This window comes from Myotis davidii, unplaced genomic scaffold, assembly GCF_000327345.1.
Source record: "Myotis davidii unplaced genomic scaffold, ASM32734v1 scaffold1663, whole genome shotgun sequence".
Classification (NCBI taxonomy): domain Eukaryota; kingdom Metazoa; phylum Chordata; class Mammalia; order Chiroptera; family Vespertilionidae; genus Myotis; species Myotis davidii.
The window spans coordinates 88,449-100,206 of record NW_006293910.1 but is presented as its reverse complement, the minus strand read 5'-3'; the positions used below and the strand labels follow the sequence as shown (position 1 = coordinate 100,206).

Below are 11,758 nucleotides of genomic sequence, written 5' to 3'. Positions count from 1 at the left end.
GGAAAGAGGTTATGAAAACAACTATTTTAAGAATGACAGGATAGTTAAGGCATAATTTTATAATACATATAGAGGAGGAAGTAAAAAATTGATTGAATATAATAGCTAGTATATAATTAAGACATTTTGCTTGGTGATCTTACAGGAAACATACCAAAAGCGTCATGCTGTTTGTAATTGTAATGTAATAACATATAATTTGTTCTTATAAATGTTTCTTCATTAAAGTAATAAAACTCCTAGCATTTATTGAGATTTATAGTCATTAATTATGGTTTAGTTTTACCATTTCCTAAATTTTTCATCTAGGTATGTATGTATGTATGTATGTATTTAACAGTACATGATTATATTTAACACACAACTTTGGTACAACCAAAAAGTAAAACACCACAATAAAATAATAACAAAAAACAGGGTATTTTATTTGCAATGTGAAAGAAATGGTTAACATTTTTAGTCACAAACAAACTTTTAGAAACCAGTAACAGAGACACTATAACCCAAGGAAACTGGAAAAAAGAAAATGAAATAATAAAAATATTTAAGGATTAAACAGTAACAAAGAATAATTTCTCTGCAATAACACACTGTCACAGAATAAAAACACTGACATCTAATGTTTATCAGTTTTGAACAGTGTTATACAGTTTTAACCCTCAGAACTGAACACTGGGAAACAGATTGATGAGTATCTACAATTAGGGTGAAAGCTAATTTTGAATCAAAATATAAATTTTGAATATCCTTAGCCTGAGTAATTCCAAGTCATTGAAATTATTTCAACAACTTAGTTGAACAAATGCAAAGTGAGTTATATCAAAGCATGGTTAATGCAAAGAAAATATGTGGCCAGTATAAGCGCCCTAAAACACTACTTGCCTATCAATTTATCAACACAACCCAAAAGGATGTGCACAAAATCCATTAATAGTAGATAATAGCATAGAGAGTACAGTCAATAATACTGTGATAACTATGTATGGGGCATGGTGGGTACCTGAAATATTGAGGGAAAACTTTGTAAGTATAGGATTGTCTAACCACTATGCTGTGCACCTGAAACTAACACAAAATAATATTGAATGTATAGTGTAATTGAAAAATAAAAGCAGACAGTGTATAACACTGGGGAGTGGGGAGGTACAATTAAAAGGAAAATAACATCTTGGTATTTTTAAAGCATTATTTTGAAATCTTATTTTATTGAAGACTAGAGGCCCGGTGCACAAAATTTGTGCATGGGTAGGGTCCCTAGGCCTAGGCAGCAATCAGGGCCAATCTGTGGGGCAATCGGCCTGGAGCCTGCGGGCTGGAGGCAGCTCTTGAGTTGAGCATCTGCCATTTGGTGGTCAGTGCACTGTTTGGTCGATTTGCATATTAGGCTTTTATTATGTAGGATACTAATCTAAGCAGGAAACAGTAAATTTTGTGTATTATTAATATCAGTTAGTTTTGGGCTCTAAGTAACTGAATGAATGACTAAGTGTGACTTAACAGATAGAGTTCTTTGCTTTTTAGTTTTTGTCTTTAATGTAAAAGATCTGGAGTTGCCAGTATTGGCTCAGAGGTTCAGAGATGTTAGAATTCTTAGTTGGCCTCATGTTCACAAAATAAGTATTACTACTCCAGACACCACATCTTCAGACAACTGCAGTAAAGCAGGAGAAAGCCACAATGGATTCTTCTTAGAGCATTCATGTTTTAGGAAAGAATATATTGCTCAGAAGCCTCCTGCAATCTTTATTTTAAGTCCCTTTTGGCCAAAATTGGTCACCTTCCCATTCCTAAAACAATCACTATCAACAGGAAGTGTGTTTACTGGCTTAGCCCCAGAATTCAGGGAAAAATATGAACTTGCTATCCCCAACTTGAAAAAAATAGGGTGTCTTTTGGCAATGAAGAAAGAGGCATCAGCTTTGGGTAGATAAATTAAGTCCCTGGGAATTATTGCACAGCGCTGCATGGATGGAAAGGAAAACTAATCTTCATCTGTCTCCCCTCAAGTAGGCTACAGTCATTCAAAAGACAGGGACTGTGTCTTATTTATCCTTTTAATCTACAGGATCTAGCATACTACCTAATTGTAGAGGTGTTTTTAAGTGCTATTCAACTGGAATTACCTTGTATTGTAGTGTATCTATTCTCTTTAAGCTCACGGTATAAGAGCAATTTACTGACATGTGTGCACATACTCAGATATTTGCCAGTAGACTGACAAGATTAAGTTAAGAAACTAGTAGATAATTAAATTGTTATATAAAATACAGGCCAAAAGAAAAAAGTGCATTTACTCTATCAAGGAAATGTAGTTAGTTTTGCAAGACTTGGTCTTATTGAATCTAAGCTGCCTGAAGGTAATCACTACTTCCTTTCCCTGGTGATTACAGACTATTTAATCACCAATTCAATAATTTTTTCAGCAATTGACATTAAGAACTCACAAGGAGTTCTATATCCTTTTAAAAAGCAATCTGCATCTTGGCATCTTTCCCAATGACCATGATTCTTCAAATATTACCAATATGGGTTTCTCAATGACATGTGTGTGATTTCCTTCAATAGTCTTCAACTTGTCTGGACCTGAATTAATTTAAAACAACCAGAGCTCTTCTACTATCTTTGTTACCTATTATGAATATTATTTCCTTTTTGACCACATTCAGTCTTTTTTACTTTTGGAAAATCATTATTCTTGATAGAAAAACTGGAAACAAAATAGATGTTCAGTAGTTTTGGTTCCACTGTTACTTAGTACAACCACTCTATCTTAAAATACTGTTTCATTGTTTTTGGTTTTCTGACCAAACACTCAATTTGGTCAATGACCAAAAACTCATTCGTGGTTTCCTAATAATATTCTCAGAAATTCAGTTTGTATAGCAGAAGAGGGTTGGAGGAACACTACATTTGGCTTCATTAGGCCTGTTATTTACCCACTGGGTAATAATAACAGAGCCAGGTAGTTGGTAGGAACTCACCACATATTAATTGAAAGAATGAAAAGCACTAGGTAAGAGGAATGACACTTTCATCTGCTACAAAATTAGGGAAGTATCATTGCATAGAGATGTTTTATGAATGTTTTGAGGTCATAAAGTAAAGGCACTTTGTCAAACTGTAAACATGTATACTCAGGACAAATATATGCAATCATACACACACAGATATAGATAGATAAGCAGATAAGTGGGTAGGTTGGCAGGTAAATAAATAAACACACATACCTCTATAAACTTATGTGTGTGATATGTAAGATCTTGTTATATTTAGCGAATTGTAAAAGAGAAGGATGATGCTGGCCCCTACAAGAAGCCTTCCTGCTTTATAGAACAACTAAGGGATGCATTCTTTGCTTTCCTTTCTTGCCATTGAGTTTTGTCAGTTTAAGCAGAGTTTATTAAACTCTAGGAAACTTACCCTAAGCTAAACCCATAAAGAAACTGATTTATAAACAAACAAAAAATTATAAAATTCAGAGGCAGGTATTCTGCAAGAATAATTGACTTCACAAGTCATTTAGGCTACTCCTTGGGCAAGCCTACCAAAGAGATCAAGTTAGAAATCATATTGTTGCTTAATGGTTGAAGATTTAGAGTAAAGGGATATTTCCATTAAGCTAGCATAGCTTAATGAATGCCCTTTTAATTAATTGATATCCGTAGCTATAATTTATTGAACACTTTTCATGCACCAGGAACTATACTTAGTGTTTTCATTTATAAGTATTATTTCCCTTAATTCTTTTTTATAGGGGGTGGGGACACTTATAAACAACAGGCATTTATTTCTCACACTTTTGGAGGCTGGGAAGTCCAAGATTAAGGAACTGGAAGATTTGGTTCCTGATGAGACCCGTTTTCTGGTTCAGAAATGGCCATCTTCTCATTCTGTCTTCACATGGTAGAAGGGAGCTCTCTGCCCTTAATTCTTAAAACAACCACATTTTAAAAACAAGGGGATTTGAGAGGAGAGAAGACAGTGGCCAAACAGGCAGACCTTTCTTGCACCTCCTCCCAGGCCAGACTAGAAATAAAACTAAAGTGGGGAACATACACCTGGAATTACCAACTGAGGTCCAGCTGAAGAGATTTATATCAAGGAAGGACAGAAAAAACCTGGAGACCAGTAGGAAGGGCAAGGTCCTGAGAGGGCCTGCCATGGGCAGCAGGCAGGTCAGCCAAGAGTGAGGAGAGATCCCTATGGGAGGTGCTTTTCCCTTAGAAGGTAGAGGCCAGAACACTAGAACTGAGATCAGCAGCCCATGTAACAACCAGATGTAAAAGGCAGCAGGGTTGCTGGCCTCCGTGGAGTGTGGAGCCAGTATACTGGAGCCGGTTGAGAAAAAGCTTCAGTTCTGTTTTTTTGTTTTTGTTTTTTGTCCCCCCCCACCCCACCCCCCCCGCAAGGGCACAGGAGTTTTCATTTGTAGCTACTCACCCAAGGCTTTGGTGCAGGTAGGGTCATGCATACTTGAGATGTCTAAGGAAAGGCTGGGGTAGGAAGGAGTGTGGCAGGGGGGGGGGGGGGGGGGGGGTGGGGAGGAGGGGTAGAGGGGAAAAGAGGTGGAAAAGCAGCAGTCAGGAGTTCTGAATTCAGTAGGTCATACACCACCAAACTGAAACAGCCATTTTTCCTGAGAGGACCTAGCTAGCCACTCCCAGAAGCCACAGCTCAGGGAAAGGAAAAAGCCCTGTCCTAGGTAATACAGCCAGCTACTCTCGGGAGCCCTGCTGGCCACACTCTGCATCTTGACCTTTGCAAAATGGAAATAGCTGCAGAGGCCGAGCCTAAAGGTTTGAACAGCCTCAGGGAGGCTCTGTCCTGGGAACTATCCGGGGAAGCTGACTGGTGCCTCTACCACACTGGAGAGCTGATAGAAATTCCAGGATTCCAGCTGATCCCATTGGACTGCATACAAGAATCTCTGCCCAGCCAAGGGCATAGTAATATTCTGGACCACTCACAGAGTAGCTCTTACTTTGCCTGAAATCTGAACATTATCTCCCCTTCATGGGAGACATACATAAAGCCCTTTCACAAACAGACTTGTGAGTGATTAAAACTGACAGCTGCCTGGCAAGCGAAGGTGCTTGGAGGCAGAGCCCAGGAAACCTTGGGAAGCTTACTGCCTCAGCCCTGTGCCTCATACTACAACAAAACTGCTTTAAAGGGAAGCTTGGCCTCTCCTGCGCACAGTCAAGTCCTGTGAAGACAGACACAAACTGTAGATCCATTGGAGCTTCAAGCAAGTTACTGAAAGCCAAAGGAGGACAGTTTCTGACAGTGGCTAGCACCTAAGTACCTCCTGGGAAGCCCAGAATTGCAGACAGAATAGTTAGTGACAGTCATCAGAAGAGCAGGATCCAAAGAGTGCTTCCAGGAAGCACTAAACTTGGCTGAGATGAATGTTACCCCCACCCCCTTTCCTTTTTTTCCTCTTCTACTGATCTACTTTATCTGCTTTATTGATTTGTTATTATTTTAGTCTCTCTTGTTTCATTCACATATCCAATTTTTTCTCTTCCCCTTTCCTACTCATTTTTTTTCTTTTTGTCCTGCTTTCTCATCTTTGTTTTCTTATTTTGAGTCTATCTACTTTCTTCTCTATTTTCCCTTCCAATTTTATTTTATTTGAAACAGTTTTCCTCCCCTACTCTTTATTCTTATTTTCTTTATTTCATTTCTTCCATCATATTCCTCCACCCCCTTTTTTGTTTTCTTTTCTCCTTCTATATTTTTTTTCTTTTCATATATCATTCTTGTTCTCTTTTATCTTTCCTAATTCTACGGTCATTGCTTTTGTTGTTGTTGTAGAGGTCTTTTGTATGTTCTTGTTTTGTTTCTTTTCTTTTATGCTTTGTTGTGTTGTATTTTGTTCTGTTCAGTCAGTACCTCCACAAGAACTCACACAATGTGATCTGGGGTAAGCCTCAGAGTCAGCCAGCCTGAGAGGAGATTCCATCCATGAATGGGACAACAACACTGAAGACCCGGTTACAATAGGAGAACCCAAATAACTCAAACAATGGCCTTTCCTAGAGCACCCAGCTCAGGAGATGCACCACTAGGTCCCATGAAACACCTACTACATAAGGCCACTCCACAAAGTATGGGCAGGATAGCAGTTTGATCTAATACATAGAATAAATATGATGGGACAGCAAATATAGGGAACAAAAAACAACAATCCCTAAAAAAAGAAAAGGAGGTATCGGTAGAAAAGGAACTAAATGAAATGAAGGCAAACAATTTGTCAGATAAAGAATAGAAAGTAATGGTTATTAGGGTTCTCAAACAACATAGTAAAAACTACAAGCAACTTAATGAGAATTATAAGGAGCATAATGAGAACTATACCAACATGAAAAAAACAGATGGAAACAATGAACAGCAATCAAGCAGAAATGAAGAATGACATAGCTGGAATAAAGAACACTCCAGAAGGATTCAATGGTATGCTAGAGAAGCTGAGAACCGAATCAGTGAATTAGAAGACAGGATAAGCACACACACACACACACACACACACACACACACACACACAACCCCACCCATTCAGAGCAGGAATTGGGAAAAAGAATTTAAAAAGCAGGAGAGTCTAAGGGAGCTTTGGGACAACATGAAACTTAACAACATTCACATCATAGGGGTAACAAAAGGAGAAGAATCCAAGCAAGAAAACCTGTTTGAAGAAATAATGACAGAAAATTTCCCTAATCTGGTAAAGGAAAAAGTCACACAAGTTCAGGAAACACAGAGTCCCAATCAAGATTATCCCCTGCAAAAGACCCACACCTAGGCACATAATAATTAAAATAGCAAACAATAAAGACAAAGAAGGAATCTTAAAGGCTGCAAGAGGGAGAAAGAAAGTTACCTACAAGGGATCTTCCTTTAGACTGCAAGCTTATTCCTCAATAGAAACACTTCAAGTAAGAAGGGAGTTGTATGAAGTACACAAAGCAATGAAAAGCAAGGGATTGCATCCAAGATTACTCCATCCAGCAAGACTATCATTCAAAATCAAAGGTGAAATAAAGAAATTTTCAGACAAAAAAAAGGCTAAAAGAGGTTATTATTACTGCAGAAATGCTAAAAGGACTACTGTAAGAAGAAATATATAGAGAGAGGAATACAGGCATAAACAAAAAAAATGACAACAAATAAGTACTTATCAATAATAACCTTAAATGTAAATGGATTAAATGCTACAATAAAAAGACATGGGGTAGCTGAATAGATAAGAAAACATGACCCATATATATGCTATCTACAAGAGACACAACTCAAACAAAAGACTCACACAGAATGAAAGTGAAGGGATAGAAAGAATTTTGCAAACAAATGGAAATGAAAAAGAAAAGGTTGAGGTAGCAATACTCATATCTGACAATATAGAGTTCAAAATGAAGCCCATAACAAGAGATAATGAAAGCCACTTCATAATACTAAAGGGAACCAATACAACAAGAGGATATAACTGTGAAACATATATGTACCCAATACAGGAATACCCAGATATATAAAATAAATTCTGGAGGACTTAAAGGGAGAGGTCGACAGCAACACAATCATAGTAGGGGATTTTAATTCCCCACTGACATCACTGGACAGAGATTCTAGACAAACAAAAGCGTGGTAGTGTCATAAGAACAGGTATATAGATCAATGGAATAGAACAGAGAACCAAAGATGCAAGAGCATACAATAGAAAAATAGTCTCTCCTATAAATGGTATTGGTAAAATTGGACAGGTACATACAAAAAAACAAAAACAGATTTATTTTTCCTTTCTCTCCTGCTTCCTCATCTTTTTTCACTTCTTATTTTGGGTTTGTCCACTTTTTCTTCTATTTTCCCTTTCAATTTCTTTCTTCTTTTATTTTAAATGGTCTTTCTTCCCCTATTTCCTTACTCTTTATTCTTATTTTCTTTTTTTCATCTCTGTCCCTTCATATTCCTCCCCCTATTTTTTGTTTGTTTTGTTTTCTCCTTGTAGTTTTTCTTTTCTTTATCATTCTTTCCTTTATAGATACTAATATTCAACCAAGGGACCAAGAGCATACAATAGAGTAAAAATAGTCTCTCACATAAATTTGTTGGAAAAATTGGATAGGTACATACAAAAAAAATGAAATAGACCCCCAACTTACACCATTCACAGGAATAAACTCAAAATGGATAAAATACTTAAATATAAATCATGAAACCATAAAAATCTTGGAAGAAAACATAGTCAGCAAATTCTCAGATATCTCTCACAGGAATATGTTTGCCAATACATCTCCTAGGGCAAGGGAAACTAAGGAGGAAATAAACAAATGGGACTACATCAAAATAAAAAGCATCTGCACAGCAAAAGAAACCACCATCAAAATGAAAAGGGAGCCCACAGCATAGAAAAATATATATGCCAATGATACATCTGATAATGGGTTAATTTCCAAAATATATAAGGAACTCATACAATTTAACAAAAGGAAGAAAAACAATCCAATTAAAAAATGGGCAAAGGACTTAGAGAGACTCTTCTCCAAAGTCGATATACAGAAGGCTAAGAGACATATGAAAAAATGCTCAAAGTCACTGATCTTCAGAAAGATGCAAAAAAATGACAATGATATATCACCTCACATCTGCAAGGATGGCTATCATCAACAAATCAGCAAATGACAAGTGCTAGCAAGGATATGGAGAAAAGGGAACCCTAGTACACTGCTGGTGGGAATGCTGACTGGTACAACCATTATGGAAAACAGTATGGAGTTTTCTAAAAAAATTAAAAATGGAATTCCCATTTGACCCAATGATCCCACTTCCAGGATTATATCTTAAGAAACCCAAAACACCAATCAGAAAGAATATATGCAGTGCAATTTACAATAGCTAGGATCTGCAAACAGCCCAAGTGCCTATCAGTAGATGAGTGGATAAAAAAGCTGTGGTACATTTGTACCATGGAATACTATGCGGCTTTAAATACTATACTTGCCCTTTGAGACAGCATGGAGGGACCTGGAGAGTATTATGCTAAGTAAAATAAACCAGTTAGAGAAAGATAAATATCACATGATCTCACTCATATGTGGAATCTAATGAAGAAAATAAACTGATGAACAAATAGATCCAGAGACATAGAAGCATGGAAAAGACTCATGAATCTCAGAGGGAAGTGGGGTTTGGGATATGAAGAGAGATTAACCTGGGAATTTATATGCATATATGCATAGCTCTTGGACACAAGACAATAGTAGTGAAGGCTTGGATGGGTAGGTGGCGGGGGGTGGTTGGAAGGGGTCAGTTGCAAAAACTAAAAAGGGGACATCTATAATACTTGCAACAATAAAGATACATTTTTTAAAAATAAATGAAAACAAGGGGATTCTTATTCAATATTTCAGATAGGAAGTTTTTTATTTAAATAAGTTATGTTGCCCAAGACAATAGCTCACTCTCTTATAATTTCTATTCTGTGTCCTCTATCAAAGTGACCCACATTGTTCATAAGAAAAATACCTTCGCTCCTGCATAATGATGGAGAAACACTTGCCCATTTTCTGTACTCTATACTGATTATCATTGCTTTATTAATGTATTTTCTATTCAGATAGTTAGTACAATCAATTAATTTTAGATTTAATTATATTCTTCACTTACTAAGGATACACTTGGCTGTAGTCTTAGGGTCAATTATTTTAAGTGGTCATCATTTGTTATGACACTTAACACTTTTTTTAAATATATTTTATTGATTTTTTACAGAGGGGAAGGGAGAGAGATGGAGAGAGATAGAGTTAGAAACATCGATGAGAGAGAAACATCGATCAGCTGCCTCCTGCACACCCACCACTGGGGATGTGCCCGCAACCCAGGTACATGCCCTTGACCGGAATCGAACCTGGGACCTTTCAGTCCACAAGCCGACGCTCTATCCACTGAGCCAAACTGGTTTCGGCCACTTAACACTTTTTATTTGAAGGCAATTTTGCCTTTCTCTTATCACCTAATTCTAAAAGCATTATACTGTAGCCCAAATATGTGTCAAATATTCTCATTCAAACATCTAGGAATTTTGTTATAGGAATTTTGAATAGCTTTATTAATTTCCCATTTTCTTCTTCATATGACTGAATTAATTTTTTGAGGATTACATTTTCCTTTAGCCATTTTTCTGTTAGGGTAGATGACCAATAATTCAAATCATTAAGTATGTACTTATTGAGACCCCATTATGTTAAGTATTGCTAAGTGCAATGGATATAACACTTAAGTAAAACAGCTTAGTTCCTGCTCTCAGTGAGTTTATAGGGGGAAAGAAGGCAATAAACAAGAAAAACTGATCCTTTCCCTAAACTTGATAATAATCTACTTTTCTAAATTTATAAATTATGACCACATTTTTCTTCTTCATTATTTTATACTCTAAGAATGACAACTTTCTCTTGTGATTCCCATTATTTATACCTTTCAGAGTTTTAAAAAAATTTTAGGTTTTTTTTTTTTACTGATTTTTGTAGAGAGGGAGAGAGAGAAACATTGATGTGAGCATGGACATTGACTGGGGATCGAGCCTGCAACCTGGGCATGTGCCTTGACCCAGAATTGAACCAACAACCTTTTGGTGCATGGAACAACACCCAACCAACTGAGCCAAACCAGCCAGGGCCCTATTTGGGTTTTTAAATACCTGTCAGGGTTTGTTAACAGCTTAGACCTGCTCCCTGTGGAAGAGGCCCTAAGCCATTAGTCTGACATCCCCCGAGGACTTCTGGGCTGCCAGAGGCCCATTCCCCTGGGGAGTGGGCTTAAGCTGGTAGGTGGAAATCCCCTGAGGGGTTCCAGATTGCGAGAGGGTGCAGATCGGGCTGAGGGACCCCCCCCCCATGCATGAATTTTCATGCACAAGGCCTCTAGTATGGTTATAATAGTAGCACAGTGACAATTACGCTAAGCATAGTTTACTAATTATTTGATAATTCAGAAAACATTTTATATATATATATATAGCTTTTAGCAGAATAAATGTGCTGCAGGCAAGAATTTTAGTCAGATTAGCAAAAATGTGATTATAATAATAACAACTGCATATTAGAGTAAGCATCCTATATAATAAAGGGGTAATATGCAAATTGACCTTAATGGCGGAACGACCAGGAATGACCAATTGCTATGACGTGCACTGACCACTAGGGGGAAGATGCTCAATGCAGAAGCTTCCCCCTGGTGATCAGTGAGTTTGAACCAACAACCTTTTGGTGCATGGAACAACACCCAACCAACTGAGCCAAACCAGCCAGGGCCCTATTTGGGTTTTTAAATACCTGTCAGGGTTTGTTTGGTCATTGGTTTTTGATTGTGTTGGTAAGAATTATTTTCAGACCAGCAATTTTCTTCTTTAATTGTCTGTGTTCAAAATGTCAACAAAGGAATGCAAAACTTTAATATATATATTATTATCCCCTGAGGGGTTCCAGATTGCGAGAGGGTGCAGATCGGGCTGAGGGACCCCCCCCCCATGCATGAATTTTCATGCACAAGGCCTCTAGTATGGTTTAATAGTAGCACAGTGACAATTACGCTAAGCATAGTTTAATAATTATTTGATAATTCAGAAAACATTTTATATATATATATATATAGCTTTTAGCAGAATAAATGTGCTGCAGGCAAGAATTTTAGTCAGATTAGCAAAAATGTGATTATAATAATAACAACTGCATATTAGAGTAAGCATCCTATATAATAAAGGGGTACT

At 37.2% G+C, this 11,758-nt stretch overlaps 1 protein-coding gene across 1 annotated transcript in view; it reads left to right on the top strand.

Moving 5' to 3' along the window:
• The window catches only part of LOC102752968 (neurobeachin-like), a gene marked incomplete at its 3' end in the record, with an annotated part of 248,705 nt that overhangs the window by 168,874 nt on the left and 68,073 nt on the right, over nucleotides 1-11,758 (top strand). The window lies entirely within an intron of this gene.